At 40.6% G+C, this 24956-nt stretch overlaps 1 pseudogene across 1 annotated transcript; it reads left to right on the top strand.

Moving 5' to 3' along the window:
• The first annotated feature begins 19878 nt into the window (after positions 1–19878).
• On the top strand, positions 19879–24481 carry LOC147829223 (ankyrin repeat and SAM domain-containing protein 4B pseudogene; annotated as a pseudogene). The gene is made up of 2 exons (XR_015449333.1): positions 19879–23514; positions 23705–24481. The product of XR_015449333.1 is annotated as an ankyrin repeat and SAM domain-containing protein 4B pseudogene (transcript).
• The last annotated feature ends 475 nt before the right edge of the window (positions 24482–24956 follow it).

Raw genomic sequence — 24956 nt, 5'->3', positions numbered from 1 at the left:
TGGCTGAATTTGGGGGCTGCCAACAGGTAGGATTTTGGTTTGTGTGAATGTTTATTTACATTTTTAACCAGAAAGATTTTCTGAGTGCCTCCTGGAAAGAACCTGGCAGACTACAGACTTTATCTGAAGTCTTTTTCACCCTTACCAGAGCATACATTGCTATTTCAAGAAGAATTTCCATCAGCTGTAAGCTATTGCATGCAAATCTCTGTGTAGCCATTAATGTTAAAAACAGAAGCCATGGCATCCATTTTAGGTTTCAGACATAAAAGAAAAAAAGTCTCCCTTGTTTAGAAGGCTCCTATGTTTCCAGCAGTGTCCAAAAAGGATGTTTGTTTTAGACAGAGGGAAGGGAGGCAGACAGAAAGGGCTTTTTAAAAAAGTGTGGCAGATCATTAATAACCAGTGAAAGATGGACACAGGAAGCCTCACAGCACATATTTCTAGAACTGAAATTCATTCATTAATATTCCAGAGGAATATTGTCCATATGGATTTTTCTGTAGGCCTAAATTCTAACTCATAGCCCCTTATAAATGTCTTGAAGAACTGCAGGCTTTAAGATAACTCCCAGAACTTTTGTTTATCTCATGAGGAGAAAGAAATTTCTTTTCTACCTTAATATAGAAATAAGTTGTGATTTGTTTTGTCATTATCAGTTCAGGTTTCATTCATTCTGATTCTCTGATCTCATACATTGCAGCAAAGTGCTGAAAATCCACTCCTTCAGAAATCTTTTAGCTTTCATAATGTCGAGTGTGCCATATTTAAACAATTTTTAGACTTGCTTCAGCAAGACAGAGTTTATCAGTCTATGCTTTTCAAATTGCAGTTTAATCTGTCTAAAAGCGGCTTTTCCCAGGGCCCCTTAGGCATGGCCACAAGAAAACACAGGTCTACATTTTGGCTTCAGAGGGACAAAAGGAGAGAAGACAAGGGGGGTTTTCGTTGCCTCATGGCCCGCTATACATTTGGTAGCATATGCGGTCCTCAGATCTGCTGGAAGATTCTCCCACCAGTACTTAGACCTGGGCATGGGATGAAAGGGGAAAAAGAAGGAAGACAACATTTTGCTAACTCTGCCTACTTTGGGAACAGTGTGTGGGGAACAGGGTAAGAGAGTCAAAAAAAGAAAACCTCTGGGAGATGAGAGACATTGCTTTCGCTTCATACAAAATCGTCTGAGGAGAGGGACAAAATCAAGCAAGTAATAAATAACATACCCACGTTTACCCTGAGCCCAAACAACTCTCAGAGTTGAGGGACTGCAGACATTGCTTCCCTCCCTGACCCATGGCTGCGAGCAGGCCACTTGTCCCGGAGGGTGAGTGACTTTCCTGTCTGAACACACAAGCTTTCGATTCTGGGTAGAAATATATTGAAAGGTATTTTGTAGCTTCGCCTCTAACGCCCTGATGAGAACAAGCCCTACTTGTTTAAATATCAATTTCTCTCCACCTCATTTCCCTCCACCCCATTTCCACTCTACCCTCATCCTCTGGTTTTTTGTTTTTTTAAGCCCCTAAAAGAAATGTCACCAAAACATAAGGAATTGGTCATTAGTATGTCTAACGGTAGACATTTTTTATGTAAAGCTCTGAATCTATAGTGAACAAAAGCAACTGTTCAGAACTCTCCAAAAAAAATCACCCAGCAATTTTAAGTAAATGGGCAAGATTAATGGATTGTCATATAATGGGAAAGGAAAGTATTAGGGGGAAAAAAAGAAAGTGGCTCTACAAAATTAGTTTGGAATTGAAGTCCACCTGAAGGCCCCTCAGCCAGAGCATTACTGTCTGCAATATTTTCAGCTAAGTGGTGTATTAATTTGAAAGCCATGCCTTATAGGGACACCCAGCACTTAGTGGTTAGCTTTATGTTAAAAATGCTTAGTGTGAGACCTGGGCTGAAAGTTTGCCCAAACATCTCATAGCTGATTGCAAACCCAAGTGCCTGGGGGCTCTGAGTCCACACCTCAAGAATGCTGGTGATTGGGGACTTTTTGGCTCCACACCTGGATTTGTCAAGGCCTCTTAGCGGCTGCTGGGAATGTGCCCTGCCTGGGCCCGCAGCTCTCCCATCACCCCTCTGACAGATGAAAACACAACAGGGTCTGTTGCCTGACTGACACATTCCTCTCCTGTCTGCCTCTGAAAGGACTTTATTTAGCAGTCCTGGAGTCGGGCTTTTGACTGACAGATTGTGAAGGGTAAAAGTCATTCAGTTCCATTAAGCTCTGTAACTTCTCTGGAACAAAACACCTTTAAAAAAAAGTGCAGGGGGGAGGGGAAAATAGAGCTGTGCAGAGTGGGGGCATGAGCTTTAGGGAGAAAAAAGGGGATTCTTTTCAGGTTCAAAAACAATCCTTCTCTTTGCCTTCTGTCTATCAATTAAGGCGGCATTCCCAGAGGGAATACAGGCCTGGCCTCATTGGTGTCATTCAGCTGCCAATCTACTGACAGGGACACCAAAGGGCCTCATGTAGTGCTGCGGAAACTGTCTGTCAGGCCATCAGCAGCTGCTATGACGACACTGCCTCTGTTTTTCTAGGACTATTATAGAGGGGGGAGTCCACCCCAACAGAGTCTAAAAGTCTCGGCTCCAAGTCTCTGCTCATATTTTCCTTTCACAACCCCCTGCATCTCCTCCATCCCAGTACGTATTTCTTCACAAAAAAACAACCCCAGACTTCCTTGCCCGGCTGTCTACAGGGTAAATACGACCTCACCAGCCAAGGCCACACTCTTGGTTGTTAGAAGAGGCTTCTACTTCTGGGAAAACTAGAGTCCTGACTGAATGCATTCAATGGCTGGGGTCAGACAAGTCCAAAGAAGCAGGGTTTACAATGAAAGGCAGCTTGCTGGGCCCAAAGGCCTGCACAGGCCCAGAGCTGTGAGGAGAGCAACCCGCACCCTGCAGGCAGCTCTCTCTGCCAAGCCCCAACCTTGTTTGGGTTGCTGTGGGTTTCATTCCCCCTGAGTTTTGCCTGGAGCCTGGAGTTTCAGTAGAGCTCAAAACTCTAAGCCAAACTCAGCACCAAGCAACCACTTCCCATTTCTCTGTTTTTCTGCCTCTCTCCCTGCCTTTCCCAAGGGCAGACTCACAAGCTGACATGGATTTGCCCCAAAGATTCCTCGGCCTGGGCTGCTCACCCTAAAGACCCAAGACTACAAAGGACAGGTACATTGACTTGAGTTTTCAGCCATGGCCCCGGAAAACTCCCCTGCTCCTTCTCTGTCCTCTGCTCCCTCCTGTCCTCTGCCCCTACTTACCCACTCCAGATTCTGCCCAAGACTGGCAAAGGTAGATCAGGATCAGGGATGTCACCCTGCAAAGACACACAGTTGTCTTTCTATGTTCTGTGATGGCTGTGTCTGCAATTCCTGGCATTTCCTGAAAGTCTGTCACATCACAGGGAGCTACTTCCAAATAGTAATGAAAGCACTTTGTACCAAACTGAGAGCTGGCTAGCGCTGCTGCCAAGCCCTGTGGTTGTACCATGTGTCACAATGCTTCTGCCTTTACTACAGTTCTTCACATACTTCACACAAACCGTATAAAACATCTAGCCAAACTGTAAGAACATGTACATAAAGCTGTCTCCATGCTACCATGAAGTCTATCACTTTTCTTTCTTAATTCTGATAGCTCTGCTGGGATCCTACACTTCCTGAGTGTAAATCTGTCCATATACAATGTGCTGGTTTCAGGCACCCAGGTGCTAGGCCTTGGATTTGCACCATTTAAATGTGAACTATGCCTGCAGAAATTCAGAATTGGCCAGATTTTTGGCATTGAGAGCATATGCAGAGAGGAGCAAATGGACAGGATGATGATGATGATGATGATGATGATGATGATGATGATGATGATGAAAGAGAGACGGGGGTTACTTGATTGTGAACTTCTTGCTCTCTATCCTCAGTAAGATGCTCTTGAGAATCAGCTCTTTCATCTGCATCAACAAAATCTACAGCAGGCCCTGATGGTTCATTAATGAATGAACATTCCCAAACTGCCTTGTAGGTCCTTTGCTGTTATTGCTGCACGTTTTCAGTTTTCATTACTGACACAGAGCAGAAGCCAACACGAGGGAGAGCACAGGCAGTCAGGGAACACAGATAGAGCTCACCTTCCTGGGGCATCACCTAAAAGAGAGCTCAGTTGCTGGATCAAAAGGGGAGACTTCCTTGAAAATTCACTCGAAGTTGCTCAAATGAGCAGATGCCTTGGTGCTCCAGGATGTTGAATGGTGACCTGGATTCCTATTCTGGGGCTCCACTCCACCATCCAGTGTTCTATAACTCCATGATTTTTCACCAGGTGTGGTGGCATATTCCTGTAATCTCAGCACTCAGGAGGCTGAACCAGGAGGATTGCCAAGAATTGGAGGCCAGCCTGAGCTACATAGTGAGTTCAGGGCCAGCCTGAACAACAAAGGGAGACCCTGCCTCAAAAACCAAAACAGAAACAAACAAACAAACAAAAACTCCATGCCTTTTCCTAGCATTTTCCATCAGGACTTCAGATTCTGTATCACAATGTGATGCTTACATTTCTGGCCTTACTATAGACAATGGTTTCTAAAAGTCTCTCAGTTTAAAGCCCAATAGTAGAAGATCAGAATATTAAAGTGTCTTTGCTAGAAAGATAACCATTTTTTTTTTGGTACCAGGGATTGAACTCGGGTCCTTGTGCTTCCGCAGCAGGCAGCGAAACCACTGAGCTAAATCCCCGGCCCTAGATAACCATTTTTTAATGCTTTCTCAAACTAGTCCCAGCTGTTTGTGTGCACCTTGGGTTCCAACATCCATTCTAACAGGCGCTGCACCTTTCTGGGGTTTCTTTCTATTGTGCTAGCAAGAGTTAAGTGGTCCTCAATGGCAATTATGCTTCATTTCTTGTGTATAATATTCATTGTGCAATACATTAGATGAATTTTTTTCTTATGACTGTTCTCCAAGACTGGTTACATTGTGGATAATCATAAACCAACCTGTTAAAGTTCAATTGCAATTCAATAAATAGCTGTTACTACTTAGTATTCCTTCACAAGGCTCGTAACACTAATTTTGGTGAGTAGATTTCCTCCTCTGAAAATTATTTTATTCCTATCAGGATCTTATAAACAGAAAAGAACAATAAAAAATCATAATAAATACCACTTTTCCATCTTTCAGTTTCATCCCAATGCAAACCATGAGACTTGGCAAAAGACACTTGACATAGAAATAACTAACTTCTGGCCCTTCCAACTCAGGAAAATTCTAAGCCAGAAATACAAATGTATGACCTATCACTTTGTACTGGAACATTACATTCTTTAGTCTGTCTCCAGAATGAGATAGGAAGTAGAGACTTAAGTGATCACCAGAGTTCCGCTGAGACAAGTCCTGGGAGGATGACTCCATCTTCTTAGGAATGTTGGGAATTTCAAAAATATCACACACACTCACATTGAAAGTGTACATAAAACACCATTATTATTAAAACTATCCACCATTGTCTATTAGCCATGCACACAGATCACCTAATAAAACAGAAATAACTTTGAAGGACATGGTATACAGAAAGTGTCAGAATAAAAAAAAAATTTTGAAAAATCCAATATATCATCCTTCAGTAAAAACACTGCATATAAGATGTATATTCCTGGCACATCAAGAAACATTTTGGAAGACCTTATTTGAAATTTCAAGATGAATGGAATTGTTCTATTAAAAAGTACTGAGGCAGATGTCAGACCTCAAAACAGTAATGAGGCTAAATTTTTCCAACTTAAGGCTTTGATGCTCAATAGTGATCTCTGACTAGGGATTAAAGATACATAGGCACATTAATCTTGGCTTTACTTTCCTACACCCATGGGTTGTAATATCATAACTTTACTAGAATAATCATCATACAGGAGAAGATCAGCTTTTCAAAAGGAAACTTAACTATGAAAAGTCAAGCTAATGGTAAAATTAACTTTGGTTGAGAATACTGAGAATTTCCTTATTCTTTTATAGGACAGGCTTGCTTCAAAAAACTGTTTTGCCAGATCCGGGGATGTAGCTCAGTGGTGCTGCACCTGCCTCCCAAGCGCAAAGTCCTGATTTCGATCCCCAGTACCAAAAAAAAACAACTGTTTTACCTTGTAGCTTTCAAACACTTTTTTGTTCTTAAGTATAGAAGGAGAAGGAATAAAAGGAAGAGATGTAGAGAACAAAAGTAGAAGCAAGAAATAAAGAGAGTTAAGCTCATCACTGAGGTTAGTAAGCATCATCCCTAAACTGTCCATTCACTGGCAGGGTAGAAAAAGTCACAAAACCCGAAAGATGAGGTAGAGTGGCCCAAAAGCTACCCACACCTGATTTTGTCAAGAAGGTGACATTTGACTAATGCTAAAGTGAACAACGGGAAGAAGCTTCTTCTTTGTAATAAATGAAATTAGTATCACAGTGCCTCCAGTATGAAGGAACTAATCGTCAAATTCTGCCCCACATATTTTTTCAAAATTGGCTTGCCTTTTATGCATGTAAAAACAGAAGCAGTTTCTACTAAAATTCTGGTTAGCCTTTTGTGAAAAAGCAAATTGTCACAAGGCATAATGATTTCTGCTGCCCTAGAGAGCCTGCCATTAGTTGGGCCTGGAAAGCCTTGTGCTGCTTTTATGTTAAAAATGTATGCATTTCATTGAATTTCATGGTATTTTTTATTGTAATTTTAAAGGGAGGGGATGTTAAAGAATCTTTGGCAGAAGTTCTTTGTTTTAAAATGTTATTCCAAGGTTTAAATCTCAGTTTTCTTGCCCTTCAAACATTTGTTTCTCTATCTAGCAGTGTTGACAAGTTCACAATGTTAAACTGCCAATTCTTATTCCTGGGAATGGGGAAATTTTTCAAACCTCCAAATTTTTTTCCCAAGACTCTGGAGATATGAATCCAGAAAGGAGAATCTAGCTTATTCTGGCTTTCATTTTTTTTTATATACTTGAGAAAAATAATTTAAATGCCCAATTTTCCTGAAGAATTTATCGTACCTGATGATGTCCTGGTTACTTGATAGATGAACAAAAAAAAAAAAAGTGGAACTCAAGCAAAAAGTTGACAAGAAAGATGACATAAATCACAAATTTCTGACTCTGAAAGATACCATTCCTTTCTTTCTGATAGTCTCTCCATGACGACTAATTCACTGTCCTCCTCCAATTTCCAACTATAAATCATAAAGGGTTTCACACCAATCTTGCCATAGTAGAATCTATGTGTAGCCTTTCCTTGGGTTCCTGGTAAAGTTCTTCCAGGAAGACCTTTGTGAGTTTTTTTCCCTGTTCCTTCCATGATGCAGGCCACAAAGCAAATCAAACTCCAAGCATGGAAGCCAACCAAGAACTAAAACCAATTTTTCCAGTATTACATAAACATCAAGCAAATTAAAAATTTTCTTTAAATTCTTCAGATGTACATCAAAACTGAGCTTTTTCTACTTTACATATTTGAAGTGTTTCTCTAATTTGTTATTTTTTGAATCAGTCACCATTCATGTACTTTTTAAAAGGTGTCAGAAATCATTTTGTGCTCTTGATGCTGGTTTGACACAATTTGGGTTACTAATAAGCAGAAATGGCTTTCGTATCAGATTGGCCTTTTCTAGAAGAGTGCACTGTGTGACACTGGACAGCAGTAACATGAGTATGTCATTGTAGTCTGAGCATTAGTTCCTCAATTATACTTTTTAATACTGGAAAAATAATAAGATCCCCAATAGAAGAGGAAAGTTCAAACCCAAAGCCACCTATCCTAAATATCACTCTTCACACTCAGAAAAGATCAGAAGCAATGAAGTTTTCCTTTTAAGTTTGGGTTGAAACTTAGCCCTTGACAAAAATTTTTGTATTAGAGTTCTGTTTATTATTGATTTTCCATAACTGGTTGAATATAATTTTAAATGCTAAAAATAACAAATACAGTAGTAGAAATTAGCTCATTTAAGCAAACACAAAGCAGTGACAAGGAGTCACTTTGAAATCAATACAACATCAAAGCACAAAAATGTCCCCATATGAATCAATTTTACCTTCATATTTAATTATGCCTCTAGTCAAGTCTAAAAAATTTTATTTATAATTATGGCACTTCCTCTCTTGTGGAAAGCCCGTTGTCTTTCCTAGGACTTTATTTTCATTTCCTTTGGTTAAAAAGCAAAGGAATATGTCCCATAATGCAAAATATTTCAAGAAATGGAATCAACTGCTTAAATATATATATTATATATATTATATATATAACATGTATTATATATTATATAAATATATATATTATATGTTATATATAATATATAGCATATATTATATATATTATATAAATATATATTATATATGTTATATATATTATATATAACATATATTATATATTATATAAATATATATTATATATGTTATATATATTATATATAACATATATTATATATTATATAAATATATATTATATATGTTATATATAATATATATATATCAGTAGCACTATCACCAGTAGAAGGTAGAACAACACAATGGTGAGATCCTGGTCACCGGTGTGGGCTGTTTCCAAAGACCCCATGTGACACCCAGACATCAAGCTCAATTATGCAGCTACTGTAAGTTTGACTCCTTGGGTTAAATGATTAGGATAATTGTACCAATTATTCTCTGAACTTTGTATGTGCATACCAGACTTTAAATGTGGTTGGGTGCAGGGTATTTAATGGGAAGACAGGAAACCTGGATCCCGTATTTAAATGGATCGATGATTTGGCCAATAATTTTGAATAAGACTAATCTTTGGTGCATCTCAGCTTATCCATCCTTCAAACAGAAATTAATAGAAAGCCCATTTTATCAGAGCACATCAAAATGATTGCACTTAAAGACCTTTTAAGCTGCTTTTAGAGAAAATGTCACACAAAAATAAAATAATATTGTGCTAACCCTTGTCTCCTGAAAAACAACTGGTGCAAGAATTAAGTTCTACTGTTTTCTTTGGAAGGTGCAATCCAGGGGCAAGGAAAATGAAGCAAAGAGAAATGAGACAGGTAAGAATAAGCAGCAACATGAGAAAATGCAGTCATTTGTTGGCTGCTTCTTCACAGTGGACTTCAGAGAGAAGCATGAGTCTACAGAGGGTGAAAAGAGAAAGAATCCATCTACCTGGCTCATTCTCATATCCTGTCTGCCATTGGTCAAAGCACATAACACAGGGAATTAATGTCCCCCACAGCCCCAGGCTGCACTATCTGGCCCCTCTGAGAGCCCATGCTCCTCCCAGAGGCATTACATTAGAGCTGCGATGAGGTGGGAGAACCAGCACCTGGATCGTGTTGACAGATGCATCAGACTGCAGAACTGGGTGGGTCTTTCCAAGACTGAAAACCTCAGCCAGGCTGAGTAGACTGAGCAGCTGAGAGCCAGGAGACAAAGCTGAGAGAACCCAAGGAAGCTCACGCGATATATGCGATGCAAATGCAATTAGCCAACTACAGATTTGATATATCAATAGTGCCAATTAATCTGCCAAAGCACAGTGGCCAGAATCAATAATAATGACATTTCTGATTTCAACAGCAAAGTTGGAATACTTTCTTTGAAAACATGATTTAAAAGAAAGGGATAAAATGCTAAAAGCATAGATGATTTTAAACCTTTCTAGAAGCTGCCATGTCCCCAATGGGAGAAAGCATGAGGAAAACAGCTCTGAGACAAGATTTAGGCCCAGCTCTTCCACATTCTAGGAATCCACCCTGTCAGCATACAAGAGCCTTTGTTTTGCCAACCTGGGACAAGGAAATAAGATAGATGCAAAATTTACATGCATTGTTTTTCTACTGAAGATCTGGACTCCAGTCAAGGACATACACTGTCTATTTCTTTTTCCTTATCTGCATGCCCAACATCCATTCCTTCTCATTCTACTAATGGTGTTACAAATGTCATTTGATTGTCTATTCTGCTAATCTCACTCTGCAGTTTAGGTAGGGGTGACTTCATACCCAGCTCCAGGAGCCTATAACCCAGGTCCTACCAACCAGAACCACATGATTGGTTCAGGAGTAGAGCTGATCCAATCCAGGGCCATATTCCCCCTCTGCATTTGGAGCCATGGCAATTTATTTGTCCTTACCAGGTAAAGCATACCTAAATAATGCTGGAGTCAGCATAGAGGAAGGTAGGACAGAGAAATAGAGAGAGTTTAGATCCTAAGAGCATTGTTAAGACTTCTGAATCCAGCCAAACATTTTGGTTACTGATCCAAGAAAGTCTTTTTTTGGCTTAAGGTAATTTGAGGTGTCACTATCAGCTGAAAGACTCCTGATGAAAGGAGAGAGATATGCAAGTAATCAAAATGCAAAGGGATCAATGTTAAAAAGGAAAATTAAATGCTTCAGGAATTCTGGACAAATGGTGTTGCTTCTTTGGGTCTTTATTGGTAAAGGCCTGGGTCTGTATAGGTTACCTTTAAAGTACACCACTCTGACCCTATCCCACATTCCATGGTTCAGAGTCACATTGGCTCATCAGGGCCTCTCTCCTGGTGTCTGGGACCACTACCCAGGGAATAAGCATGTTTCCAGCCATCTGTTTAAGAGTAAAGCAATGAAGCTTTTCCACCTCCTGGAAGAGCCTGTCAGAGTATTAACATGGAAGATCACAGTTGGAAATGCAAACCTATAGCCGACTAGTGAGAGGAGGTACACCTGCCAATCGAGAATCATCACACCACCTGTAGGGCTTCAAAAAATTACCTCATGACATTCCTGGGGCCTTAGGTAAATCCTTAGACTTCATCCTTAAGAAAATGAATCACATACGTGTCTTCTTCTCTGATGTGATGTGCATTGGTTGGGATAAAGTGTGCTGTTCTTTACAAATATGAAAAGCATTTGAATACAGGAGATGATGAGTAAGTCAAAGTTCCTGGTGTTGTCATCATTTCAGCAGTGGCTCACAGTCTGGAGTTCCTTCCTTACGGCACCTAGAGTTAGGTTACTGTAAATAACCACAGAGCTAATCCACAAAATGGCTTGCTTTTCCTCCCTCAACATTCAGACCTGGGAGTCAGAGTGGGGGATTCTCCACTCAGCGAGTGTAATGTGGACCAAGAGGGCTTCTGCCCTGTCTCTTCAGGCTCCCCACATTTCCCAGAAGCAATGAAAATAAAAATACATAGCTCATTGCTGCTGTTGATCTCAATAGAGATGACTGGCCTCTCTCCATCCTTTCAGTGCAGTCATCATCCTGGTCATTAAATGATGACAATATTACCCAGGTAGCTACAATCAGAACTGAGAGAGGGTGTAATTCTTAATCATTCCTACCCAATCTGTTTAGCACCCTGGGAAAAAATCAGATACATACAGACCCTGACTTCCAATGTCTCAACTTGAATTTTCAGGTTGATTTTCACCTTCACAATGGTTCAAAGTTTATATGCATTCAGCAGAAACTGTACCTCTAATTTTGAATTTGATTTTTTTCTCAGGCTGGTGAAACATAGTGCAATCCTCTGATGAAACGCTGATCATCAGTGAACCACAGCTCCCAGTCAGCCCCATAATCACAAGGGAAAACAACCAACACTTTTACAGTGCACTGTGTTTCTAAGCTAGGAGGTTCAACAGGTCACGTGTACTAAATGCATTTTTTACTTACATTACTTTTCACTTATGAAAGATGAATCAGGATTTGACCCCATTATAAGTTGAGGAACATCTCTACCTACCTTGACTTTAGGGTGAGAAGCAGCACCTATTTTAGCCCCGCCTAGAAGCCAGGTACTATCTCAGGTTTACTACATGCATTTTCTTGTCTTGTTCTCACATTAGTCCTATGACATGAAAACTCTATTATTACTATTTTACAGAGAAGAAATTAAGGCACAGAGTCCTTAGTTAACTTGCCTAAGATTGCACCGCTAACATGTTGCAGAACCAGCTTCAGCCCCACATGCTGCATTGTCATACATTTCATCCAGCAGCCTCCCCTGGTTCTTTATCTTTCTCCTGGAGAGGATGCATTTCAGTCCTACCACCCACCAGGTTTATTAGCTTGGTGTATTTTCTTCCCCAGCTTCATTCTCAACTCATGCCCTTCTCTAACCCAAAGAAGAAAAGTCACCAGATAAAACTTATAAGTAAGCTAACAGCATTGTTCCTGTTATAGAATTACTGGGAACATGCAAAAGTCGTAAGTGTGCAGCATTAAGCAGCATTACATTTATGGACTCAGGCTCTGAGTGTGTGTGTGTGTGTGTTTATATAAAGACCCAATATATAGAATCTCCTCAATTCTGTGTCAAGAGAACATTGATCTATCCCACAAAAGTCTGTTGCATATCTTCCAGGTGGCACTGAAAGAATACTGGATGGTTAGAGTAATCATCATATTGTAGACATGTAAGCCAGTAACTTCTGCTAGCAGGAAGAAAAACAACCTCCATAAAGGTCCGATTAGCCAAATCCTTTGACAGAACAGTGAAAGGACTGGAAAGAAAGGAAAGAATTTTTTTGAAGGAAACAGAATTTTAATTAAACCTTGAAGACTGAGAAGAATTTTGACAAGTGCAGAAGGGGAAGAAAGGAATTCTAGGGAGCACTGAGAGTAAAGAAAATAAGGTATTAAGGTGAAGGCAGGTTTTCATCAGAGTAAACAAAGCATGTGTCTGGCAGGTGGAGCTAATAGGAAGTGTTAGGAGGAGCTGGACAGATCGAAGGGGCCAAACACAGGGGACCTTCCCAGAGGCCATTTGGTGCTTTTGTCTGGCCACCACTCATCTTGTCTTTGGAGGCTGCTCCCCCACCACTGTGTGTGGTCCCAGTGGAGCTGTCACCACTGTGCCCAGGCACCCACCATCAAGGGGCAAGCCCATGTCTCAGGAGGAGATAATAAGAGTTGGCACTAATGACTGGCCCAGGTTTTGGACACAAGATCCAAGCAGAGTCTGTGAGGGATTTCCCAGATTAATGCAAAGATATCATAGAAATGGCTCTTTACTTTGAGGTCACAAGAATATAAACTTTTGGATATTGGCAAACATCTTCCCCATTACCTGCAGAGAAGCTTTCTGTTAAAATGAAGCCATGATAAAGAAAAAACAGGAGCCAGGAGGAGATAACAACAGAGACTGAGCCCCGAAGGCATTGTTTGGGCACCTATCTCCACCTATTCCTGAAGCTCTTGATCCATCTCTGGACTTCTCAGCTGCATGAGACATTAAATTCCCTCTTGGCTTGAGCTAGTGTGAGTCATAGCTAGTGCAGCTATGTACCATGCTAAAGAGTTGGGGCTTATTGATGTAGGGGTAGGAAGCAGCTGAAAGTCCAATACTCTTAATGGTTAGAGAACAGAGACTTATATGACAGACAGAAAGACTACAGAGGGATTAAATAACCTTAAAAGGTCAAAAGCAATAACTCTCAGAACCTTCTAACTTGTCATATGAACGAAAGAAGTTAAATCAAACAGTCAGAATAGAACAGCAAGCTCTGGTCCCCAAATCAAGATCCATACAAAATGATGGCATGAGGTGGAGCTGGAAGTTATTTCCAACATTGTTAGCAAAATCTGGATAGCTGATGTCTGACTCAAGAAGGTGACAATACCTCAAGAAGAGCAGGTGACTTGTAAGGTCAAAGAACAGGGCCTGAAACAAAAAATGTGAAGTGTCTGTTTACCACCCTGCCTGAAACCCAAGATGTCTGATGGAAAAGAGGAGCTGAAATATCTGCAGTTGGTATCATTGTTCCCCTTTTGACAAATGACACTGAAATACAAATAGTTGAGTAACTTAGCCAGGCTCCACAGTTAGTCGATAACGGAGAAGGGACTAGACTCCTGAGAAACAAGATCCCGCCTTATGACCCTTCTACTACTCCACAAGGGACAAGGGAAAGAGTTAGGCTTAGGTATTCCTTTCTTCCGACTTTTCGAGCCCAAAAGGTGCAATAGTGTTCATGATATGCACGGTTTTTACCAGAATTTCAGACAAAGAAATTAGGAAAGAGTAAAAAGGGTAAATGTGGGCTATGAATACCCATGTTCAAAATGATGTCTCTATTAATATTGACAATCGAAATCTTATTTCTTTATCAGTACATTTCGCATTACATAATGATTACATCCCTTGTGAGGAGTTGGCAGGGACATGGACAGAACACATCTTTCTTTCATCCCTTTCCCCTCCCCAGCCTCTCTCTTCCCTTCGTCTCTTGAGCCTCTTCTCATTTGAGAAATATCTATCTCCCTGTTTCCTATTACTAGCTTTTATTTTGCTCTTTTTGTATACTTTGGATTTCTCATACAAGAAAGATTATGAGACATTTAAATTAGTGTGTCTGATTTATTTTACTTAATACAGTTTCAATGTGCATCCATTTTCCTACAAATGACTTAAGTTTATCCTTGTTTGTGGCAGAGGAGTACTCTGTTATGTGTACCACATTTTCTTTATGCGTTCATCTGTTGATGGGCATAGAGGCTGCTTCCAAGATTTAGTTATTATTATTGAGCTTCTATAAATATAGGTACACATGTTATCACTGTAATATGTCTTTAACATTTTTGGAACGATATCTAGAAAAGAAATACAGTACCTGGATCAAATGAAATTTCTTGTTTTAGTTTTTTGAGCAATCTCCATACTGATCTCCAGCATGGTTATACTAGTTTACATCACCACCAACAAATTAGAAGTGTTCCTTTTTCCCCCACAGCCTCAACAGCATTTGTTATTATTTGATTTCTTGGTGATAACCATTCTTCTGGGGGTAAATGGAATCTCAGCATTGTTTTAATTTGCATTTCTTTAATGGCTAGTGATGTTGACATTTCTAAATATATTTATTACTGAGGCTTTAGCTCAGTGGTTTCGCCGCCTACTGCACAAGCACAAGGACCCGAGTTCAATCCCTGGTACCAAAAAAAAAATCTCAAAACAAATAAATATATTTATTGGCCATCTGTACTTCTGAGAGATGTTTATTGAAATTTTAGTGTGACACATACTTCGTATTTCAAAGACACATTTTTCTGATTGCTAAAGTGATACAAATTTAGAAAATAATAAGAGGTTCAAAATGTTAAAAGTATTTACAATAGTCAGTTAGACCGTAATTATTAAATGCCTTCATCAAGCAATTGACATTTTATAAAAGCCTAAAAAAGCTGCAACAGAATTGTTTCTTTATGAGAGCAGATTGTGCAATTAAGAGAACAATGTAAACATATAAACACATTAATGCAAGAGTGTAGGATTGGAAAGGCAGGCTTCTCAGAGGAGGAAAGACTTGAGAGGGACCTCAAGGGGTGGTTAAGATTTCACTCAGCGGAGCGGAAGCTGCATGGCATTGCTGTGACCAGTAAACAGATGAGGAAATAAGTCTGACTTTGTCTGGAGCTTGGCATGCAGCAGGTGCTCAGTGAGGGCCACTGAGGGGAAACAAAAAGGAAACCGAATTCTCAGAAGCAACACGTGTGAGCCTGCCAGGGGTGAGGCTGAAAATGGAGTCGCAGAAGACAGCTTTCAAGGCAGGTTAGGAAGGATCTTGAAAACAAGTCTAGGATGTTTAAATTTTAACCTATAAATAATGAAGAGCCACCAAAATTTCTGGCAGAAGTGGTAGTAAGAGTAGGCTTTAGGTAAAAGATAAAAAAGGAAGTTTTGTTACTTCTATACATTAACTATATTATATATTCTATATGCAGCCCGAGACCATTCTTCACTCACTGTGGCCCAGATAAGCCAAAAGCTTGGATATCCATGGTTTAAATCATCTCTAGATTATTTATTGTACCTGATACAATGTAAATGCTATGTGCATGGTTGCTATACTGTATTGCTTAGGGAATAATCCCAAGGGAAAAAGTCTATATATGTTCAGTACAGATGCAGTTTTTTCTTCTAATATTTTTGAACCAAAGTTGGTTAATCTTCAGATACAGGACCTACAGATACAGAGGGTCAACTGTAAGGGCACTACGTCACTCTAGCAACCAAAAGGACTCCAAAATTCCCTCACCTCTGATTACAAGAGTGCTGAAACTGTGATTTGCACAATTCACTCATTTATTCATTCATTCAACGTTTATTGGGTATTTCTCTTGTGCTCAGCACCGTGCTGGGTGCTGGAGACACAGCAATGAAAGGGACGTTCTTCACTCGTTTGTTTTATAAATGTTTGTAGAATACACATTATGTATAAAGCCCCATGCAAAGAGCTGTGTAAATCGTGGTTCCTGACTTCAAAGGATCACAGCCTAGGAAGAAAGAAAATAAACCCCTACTGGCAATACCAATATACATGAAGTCATCACCTTATGGGGAGCACATTCACATTTTCAATCTCGGATCAAGTGCTGTGTTCCACACACTGGGGAGGAGCCGAGGTGTAGGGAGGAAATGAAGCCTTTATAACTGTCCTGAGCATGTGGGATTAGCAAGTGCTCTTGTAAAACTAAATGCCAACTGCTGAGCTGCCTATTGGCCAGTTGCCTCCTCAAAGGCATTTATGTTTATTTATTTATTTGTTTGTTTATTTGCTAGATTTATCACATTTGCAGCCTGTGCCATTTGGCCTCTGGGTCAAAATAAATCACTTTTAAAACTTTAACATCATTCTTAAGCATTATGTGACCCCACATGCCCCTGACAGACTTTCTAAAGCCTTTAAATCCATTTTTATAAATAAATATACTGGGAACAACAGGCCTTAAATGCACCACTGGAGGAAAAAATAAATTCCAGGGAAAACCTGCAGATAAAATTGAAGTGTTCTCCTCTCATTTTAGAATTGGAAAACTTCTTCCACCAAAATGAAGTGAGTAGAATTCTGCCCCTCTTCTTCTTGGCAGGTGTCCCTGTTTCAGAGATGTGTTCCATGAGGATTTGTCATTAAGTGCAGGAAGACAGCCAAGGAGCATAACAAAGTGCATCATGGAATGGAACAGAAAGGCATGCTTAAGAAAGCTGGCCGAGCCATTGGGGAGAGCAGCCAAGATGGAGCCCCCAGTCTCCCAAGGCCTGAGTGTGTGTCTGGGAGGCAGTGAAGCAAGCAGAAAAGGGGGCTGATGCTCTGGCCTCAGATTCAGAATAATACTCAACTAGCATAATTAATATCATGTTAAATTAGCCTCTCATATACACATCAAATATTTATTGAACACCATGTACTGAGAACAGATTAGGGCCATGGAATACAAAAAGTAAGGCAGGGTCGCTGATTTCAAGGAGTATTCATACAAATTTAAAATTACTCCATAGGCAGTTAGTAACAATGTATTAGTATACTTGAAAATTCCAAAGAGAGTAGATTTAGAGTAGATTTGTGGTGTTCACAACACAATTACATGGTAAATATGTGAAATGATACATATTTCCATTAGCTTGATTTAGCCATTCAATTATGTGCGCATATTTCAAAAAATTACGTTGTACATCATAAATACATATCCTTTTTATTTGTCAGGGGTTTTTTTGTTTTTTTGGGGGGGGTACTGGGGATCGAACTCGGGACCTTGCACTGTCGAGGCAGTCGGCAGAACCACTGAACTAAATCCCTGGCCCTGTTATTTGTCAGTTTAAAAAGTAGTATTTTTAATTACTACACAATAAATTCTACAAAAAGTTGCTATAAGAGCCTGAGAAAGATACTTGATATAAGCACATGACTCTTTCATTGTCAAATAATTTGCCTAGTATTCTCTATCTCTCTTTTTCCTATGATATAAGAATATATATATGTAGAGAGAGAGAGAGAGAGAGAGACAGAGACAGATATATTTTACTATAAAGCAACTTGCTTTGTATACTCTCTCTTTTAAAAGAACTGACTTATTTTGACCAAACTGATTTATTTAGTCTGGAAAGACATTTTGATTTTGACTTAGAAGACACGCATGTATTTTTGTTCTGGTTATAATCTTAAATTATCTTTTTAGATTAACCAAGAGACTCCTGATCTCAAATGCCCTGGACAAGGGACTTTCTACTCTACAATTTCTAACACTATACCAAGTTACCAAAGACCAGAAGCTGTGTCTTAAAAAAATCCATGACGCCTTATCTCCAGAACATAGAAATAGTAAATTTAGACAAGCCACTTCTAGATTTTGTCATTATAAGCCACTCCCTTCTCATAACTCTAAACCAAATGTGGCAAAATTTTCATGCAACTGACATTGGGAAGGTAATTCTGACCTCATCCATCCCCGTTGTACCTGTAAATAAAAGAGTTTCAACTTATGGTGCCTGCTGTTAACCAAGCCAGTCACTTCTCAGAGCCTCAGTTTCCTCACCTGCACTGACCTCCCAGAATGGTGGTGAGGCTCCAGTTAGCTAAGGTATCCAGAGCTGCCTTTAAACTGCAGGATGCAACAGGCTAGCAATCTACTCAATGCTAGTTTTCCTATTTTTAATAAAAATTATGAGAATTGTGATTGTATCACTAGCTTAATAAATGTTAGCAATCAGTTGGCTACATTATGTGCTAAAATCAAGACTTCCCTAGGGACCTAACAACAATTATGCTTTCTATAGAAATGTTCAATTGGTGAGCCAAACAACTGACTTAAAAGGAATTTTTAGGGGCTGAGGATAAAGCTTGGTGGTAGAGCTTTTGCCTAGCATGCATAAGGCCCTGGATTGGATCTGCAACACCATACACACACACAAAAAAATGTTTAGAATGTGACCCATTTTACACATAGAGAGTTATGAAGCAAGCAGGATCCTGAAGCCAGTGAATGGAAAAAACTCATGAAAATAATTCCAATACCAAATGGCACATTCTGCCAAAGTCAAAAATTAACTACTGCTTGGACAAACCAAATTATAACTGTGATTTAAATGTTTAGTGGGGTTTTGTTTTTGTTTTTGTTTTTGGTGCCAGGGATTGAGTTCAGGACCTTGCACTTGTGAGACAGGCATTGTGCCACTGAGCTAAATCCCGGCCCTTAGTGGGTTTAACAATAATAAACTGCAGATATTTTCTTTCTGAACATTAAACAGAATCCTATTAACCAGAATGGCAAATTTGCTATGGAGAGGAGGAGAAATCACCCAAGTAGCCACCAACAAAATAGCAAATGTCAACCCCAAGACACTACCATTTTACTATGGAATGGGTCTTCTCCAAAAGTGATTAAAAGTCTCTGGCCCAAGAGAAACCTAGAAGGAAGTCCTTATTTGAAAGAATCTTGTCTTTCCAACATGAGTGATGCCACTCACATCCTTTCCCCAGCAACCTTCAAGCTTCATGCCTCACTAGTTGACTCATAAAATCTTCATTTCACTCACTGGCAGGAGCCCACATTCCTGGACACACCACAGCCTTACAAGACCTACTCCTGCTTCCTGGCTGCTGTCACCTATTTATCTGTCCAGATCTGTTTAAGGCCACCTCCTACATGAAGCCTTCCCTAGGATAGTTGCTTCTGCCTCTGGCCATGTCAGGGCCCTGGTTACCTGGATGATGGTTCTCTTAGGTTTGCATGTCTACAGACTCTGAGACTTTGCATGTAAGGTCTTCCCCTTCTTCCCCTCTTATCTCTAGTTTCTTGCATAAAATGTGGCACATGGCAGGCCCTCGGGAATGACAGCAAATGTTTAAATATCATGCCCCAGACTCTTCTAAATGATTTAGCGTGACCTTGAATATTCTACTGCTTCTGCACATCAGGAGTGAAAGCAGAGTTCTCTGAAGCTGACTCCAGAAGGAAAGGGGCCAAGTTCAGTGCTGTGAACCTTTCCTGCTGCCTTCCAAGGAGAGAGGCTGGCTTGACCTTTGTCCTGGTGTGACATTCCTTGTCACTGATTAACCAGCTCCATAGGAAGTTTGCTCTGCCAACCTTCTGCTCTGCCTGGAGAGAGCCATCCTGTCAAGCTTTGGTGAGTCAAAAAAATGTCCACTCGCTACCACCAAGCTGCTAGTGATAGCTACCTGGAACTTCTGAAAGAGGCTACCACACGAGACCTGATTCTTTCTGATGAGGATGGCATGACACCCACTCTCCTGGCAGCCTACCACAGCAACTTGCAAGCCCTGGAAATAATCTGCAGCAGAGGAGGGGACCCCGATAGGTGTGACATCTGGGGAAACACTCTTCTACATTATGCCGCCTCCAATGACCATGCCCACTATGTCTCATTCCTGATCAGTTTCGGTGGCAACATCTTTTCCCTGGATAATAACTTACAGTCTCCACTGGATGCTGCTGCCAGCAGGGAGCAGGGTGAATGTGTTGCCCTCCTGGATAAAGCTGCCACTACCCAGAAAGTCATAAATCCCAAGAAGGTCACCAGGCTGAAGGAGCTGGCTCAGAAGAATGCCAGGAGGCAAACCAAAGAATGTGAAAAGCTCCAGGAGAAGCATCAAAATAAGATGGCCCATGCCTATAGCAAGGAGGAATCTGGGAGTCTTTCTTCTTTCAAGAGGATGTCCTCCAGGTCTTCCTTCTCAAGTGCTTCTGCTTCCAGTAGACCTGGATCACTCTCTAAGGGCATTAAAGACCCCTTCAAGTTAAAGTTCAAGAAAAACAAAGATGCAGCAGAGCAGGTGGGGAAGGAAGGCAGAAGTGGGCAGAGGAATGTGATGGAAATGTTCGGAGAGGAGGAAGAAGACTCATTATCAGGGCACTTCAAAGGGAAGCTCATATTCTCAGCAGAGGAGGACCAAGATGTGCAACATGAATCCATTCTCAACCATCCAGGTCTGGGAAATATTGTTTTTATGAGAAACAGAGTGTTGAGCTCTGAAAACCTCTCAAACAGCAAGACCAAGTCGGGATTTAAAATGCCCAGTGAATTTCTCCAAAGGCAAGGAACAGCAGAGGCTGATGAAGCTGAGGCTGATGAAGAAAGAGGAAAATGGCCTTGTAAGTAATCTGCCTTGGGATGAGGATGAAGTGGAGTGGGAGGAAGATGTGGTTGATTCAACTCCCCTGGAAGTGTCCTTGCAGTCCCTGGACCTGGAGGAATTCCTTCCCATTTTCATGAGAGAGCCGATTGATCTGGAAGCTCTGTTGCTTTGCTCTGATGAGGATATTCAGAACATACAGATACAGCTGGGTCCCAGGAAGAAAGTCCTTAACACCATAAACAGAAGGAAGCAGGTGCTACAGCAGCCTGGGCAGCTGGTGGACACCAGCCTCTGAAGGACAGTGCTGGATCAATAGGATGAGTCTGCAGCAGCAAGAGCTGCTATGGCTGATGGGAAGCCCTCCAGACCTCACCCCTTACCTACACAATTCCAGACTACTGGGAACCCATTTTAGGGTTTTGAAGATGCCCATCTAAGAAGGAGGCCCACACTCTACTCTGGGAAATACCTAGACCTATCCAAATAAACTATCAGTGAGAAATGCCAGGGTACTGTGGAACAAGACTATGGCATTTCTTTTCAATTGTCATTTTTATATTTTTGAATAAAGAAAGGGTTAAATGAATGATAGAAAAGGGAAAGAAATTTTCTTTACTTTTCTCTGGACGTAAAATTATAATTTCTCATCACACTAGCCTACTTTTTGATCCACATAGCCTGGGGATTCTGAGTCTGGTTCTGTCCTTAGCTCTGTAACTTTGTTTGTCATTGGACATCAAAGTTCTTCCCTGGCCTGAGGCTTGATGACCAACTTAAATACATCTAACCCTTAAACAGATGCCTACATATTTACAAGGGAGGGTGAAGAAAGACAGTGTACCTTTGGTAGACTGAATTGTGTCCCCCTTAAAATTCATATGTTGGGGTTCTAACACCCAAACTGTTTTTGGAGAAAGGTGTGTTAAAAGTTAAATGGTGTCATAAGGTTGGCATCCCACTCCCATATGACTGATGTCCTTATAAGAAAAGGAAGATATACAAAAGATGTGATCACATACAGAGAAAAGATCGTATAAGGACACAGTAAGTGGTCAAACAAAGAGATCTCAGGAGAAATCAAATCTGCCAACATCTTGATTTTGGACTTTCAGCTGCCAGAGGTGTGAAAAAATAAATTTCTGTTGTGTAAAAAAATAAAAATTAAAAAAAAATAAGTGATTTAGCATATACGGATAAGATTAGTACTTCTAATCTCCTGTGAGATAGCTACATTCCTTATCTTTGCTTGTACAGTGGCCTCCAAAATTGAGGCTCAGAAAGACTGAGTAACTCATTTACGGTGACCTATAAATGGTAGAGCCAGAGCTGCACATGTTGGCACACACCTAGGAACCCAGAACTCTGGGAGACTGAGGGAAGAAGACGGCAAGCTCAAGCCCAGCCTGGGCAACTTGGAAATGTTTTGAGATCTAGTCTCAAAACAAAATAATAATAATAATAATAATAAATAAAGAAGGGCTGGGAATATAGCAGAGGCCCCAAGAACAATCCTCAGTACTGCCAGAAGAAGAGGAGGAGGAGGAAGAAGGAGAAGGAGAAGGAGAGGAGGAAGAGGAAGAGGAAGAAGAAGAAGAAAGGGAGGAAGTAGGAGACAGAGAAAGAAAAGAAGAAAGAGGAGGAGAACAGGAAGAGGAAGAAGAAAAAAGGAGGAGAAGGAGGAGAGAAAGAGGAAGAAAAACGATGAAGAGGAGGAGGACAAAGAGGCGGCAGAACCAGGATTAGAATACAGAAGAGCAGCTCCATGGTCTGTGCTCTTTGCAGTAAGATTTTCTCACTTCTAGGAAAGATATGCTGAAAACAGGAAAGGCTGCAAGAGAGAAAGGGGTCCGTCCCTTTGGCCTTGATGAAGAAAGTGAATTGTACATTCTCTGCCTGTGTACCTGTGGAGGACGACCTGACAAAGGACTGTGGGTGGCCACTAGGGGCCTCAGGGCTTAACAACAGAGGACTGAATTGTGCCAGCAACCCTGTCAGTTTAGGAGTGGAGCCCTCTGTGTCGCAGGAGACTGCAATCCGATACCCCCTAAGTCCAGCCTGTGAGACCCTGAGCAGAGGAAGCAGTTAGGCTGGGTCCAGACTCCTGGTCCATGGAAAATGTCCAATAATAAATGAGTTTGGTTTTGACTTGTTACACAGCATTAGAAAACAAATAGTACAATCAATATCACCAGTTTATCAAATGCATCTCTGTATTTCAATTTATTTCCCCTACCTGCTGATAATAGACTTTTCAGGTGTAGTGAAATGTGGCTGTTTCCCCATTGTTCAGCGCTTTTCCCTGTGGGATGGTAGGAAACACCATCCATTGGTGGTAGGCTTGGGTGGAGGATTATCTCCGGTCCCCAAAATATACAGAGATGTGACATCTGCCATTTCAGAGTAAAAGCTTGAGGAACCATTCAATGGTTCTGTTATTCTCTTTCCTCTCCCTCCAGATCAATAGTTTCTCAAATTGAGACTGCTCCTTCAGCCTGGGTTCCAGAACAGACTGATACAAAGCAGAGTCACAACAAGAGAGAAAGAGAGCAGGAAGTAACCCTGTGTTCTCAACCACTGAGATTTGAGCGATATTCAACCCTGAGGAATAATTTAGATTAAACTGACAGATGCACCCGACTTTAATATGTAAGTATGATTCAATGGCAAACAAATGATCATATCCCTAGTTTTATCAGTCTTTTTTACTGGCATCTACAGAGTCCTCTGAGAAGTCAGAGAGAGAAAACTTGACTTCTTTCTGTTTCTCCATTCACTCTAACTTCTGCTGTGCATTTCAAGCAAAATATCATTTATCTTTATTGTTTTTCTCTCCTAGATACCTTCCAAAAATCACTGACTGAGATCCTTTAAACCTGGAAAAAATGAAAGCACTGGAAAAAAAATTCAAAAGCCAGCTAAGAAAAACACAAGCCTTGTTGGCTCGCAATTGCAAGATCACTCACAATAAGAATTATAAGAATTAATAAGAACAATAGGTCTTATTTATTGAGTGACTACTATGGGCCCAATGCTGAGCTAAATGCAAAATCCTCCCAATAAACCCACAAGGTAATACCACTATCATCTCAAGTTCAAGTTCAAAAACTAGCTAAAAACTTGACAAAACCTTCTTTCTTCAGAAAGGAGATTATTTTAAGAACAGCCCCAGTATTTCCATGGTGCAAGCAGTCTTCAGAACCACTTTAGACAGTAAGGCTAGAGAAATTCTCATTTTGTGGCTAATTGAATTAGTGCCTCTCTCTCCAAAAAATAATAAAATTCAAAGCCATTTTATTAGTCCTCTTGGGACTTGTTAAAAAAAATCCTTCCTTTACTATATTAGATTAGCCTCATTAAGATGGCCCCGTATAAAACAGTGCCAGGCTCTTTTGAGGGATTTCTCTGTTGCTTCTTCCTACACCAGGCCACATGAAGGTCATTCTGTTCAGTCTCCTGGATTGTGCAGATTCTCCAAATATTGCAGGAAGAAATCAGAAAATCTCCTAAACATCAGGATTGAACTGATTGAACTGATTCACCATATTACCTCCCTACACAGCTCAAGTGTCCGAGATGTGTCCTAAAGAAAATTACCTTTGTCCCTGCTCAGTGCCACCCACACATACCTCTTTTTAGAAGTGTGACCATGTCCTAAATGGTCTTTTGAGGATAACATGTACAATAGACTTTTTGTGTCTCCAAAATTCTTCATCCCCAAGGTGATGGGGTTAAGAGGCAGGGAGCTATCACCAATCAGCATGGAGCCCTCAAGAATGGGATCAGAGGTGGAGGGGGTGAAGGGAGGACAAGGAATGAGGAAAAAATAAGAACCAAGATACATCATGTACAGGTACAAGCACCAATGATAAATGTAAACGTATCGTATATCTAAAATGTACCAATAAAAGAATTTAAGCAAAAAAAAAAAAAAAAGAATTGGATCAGAACTCTTATAAAAGAGACTGCAAAAAGACCCCGAGGCACTCTCTCACCCTCCATCTGCCACGTATGGACATGAAAAGCAGGAGGTAATCTACAATCCAAAAGAGCTCCCTCAGCAGAAACCAGCTGCGCTGTTACCCTGATCT

Source organism: Heterocephalus glaber, unplaced genomic scaffold (assembly GCF_053883595.1).
Source record: "Heterocephalus glaber isolate CG9 unplaced genomic scaffold, H.glaber_assembly_v1.0 deba00000676, whole genome shotgun sequence".
Taxonomy (NCBI): domain Eukaryota; kingdom Metazoa; phylum Chordata; class Mammalia; order Rodentia; family Bathyergidae; genus Heterocephalus; species Heterocephalus glaber.
This window is presented reverse-complemented; position numbering and strand designations above follow the sequence as displayed.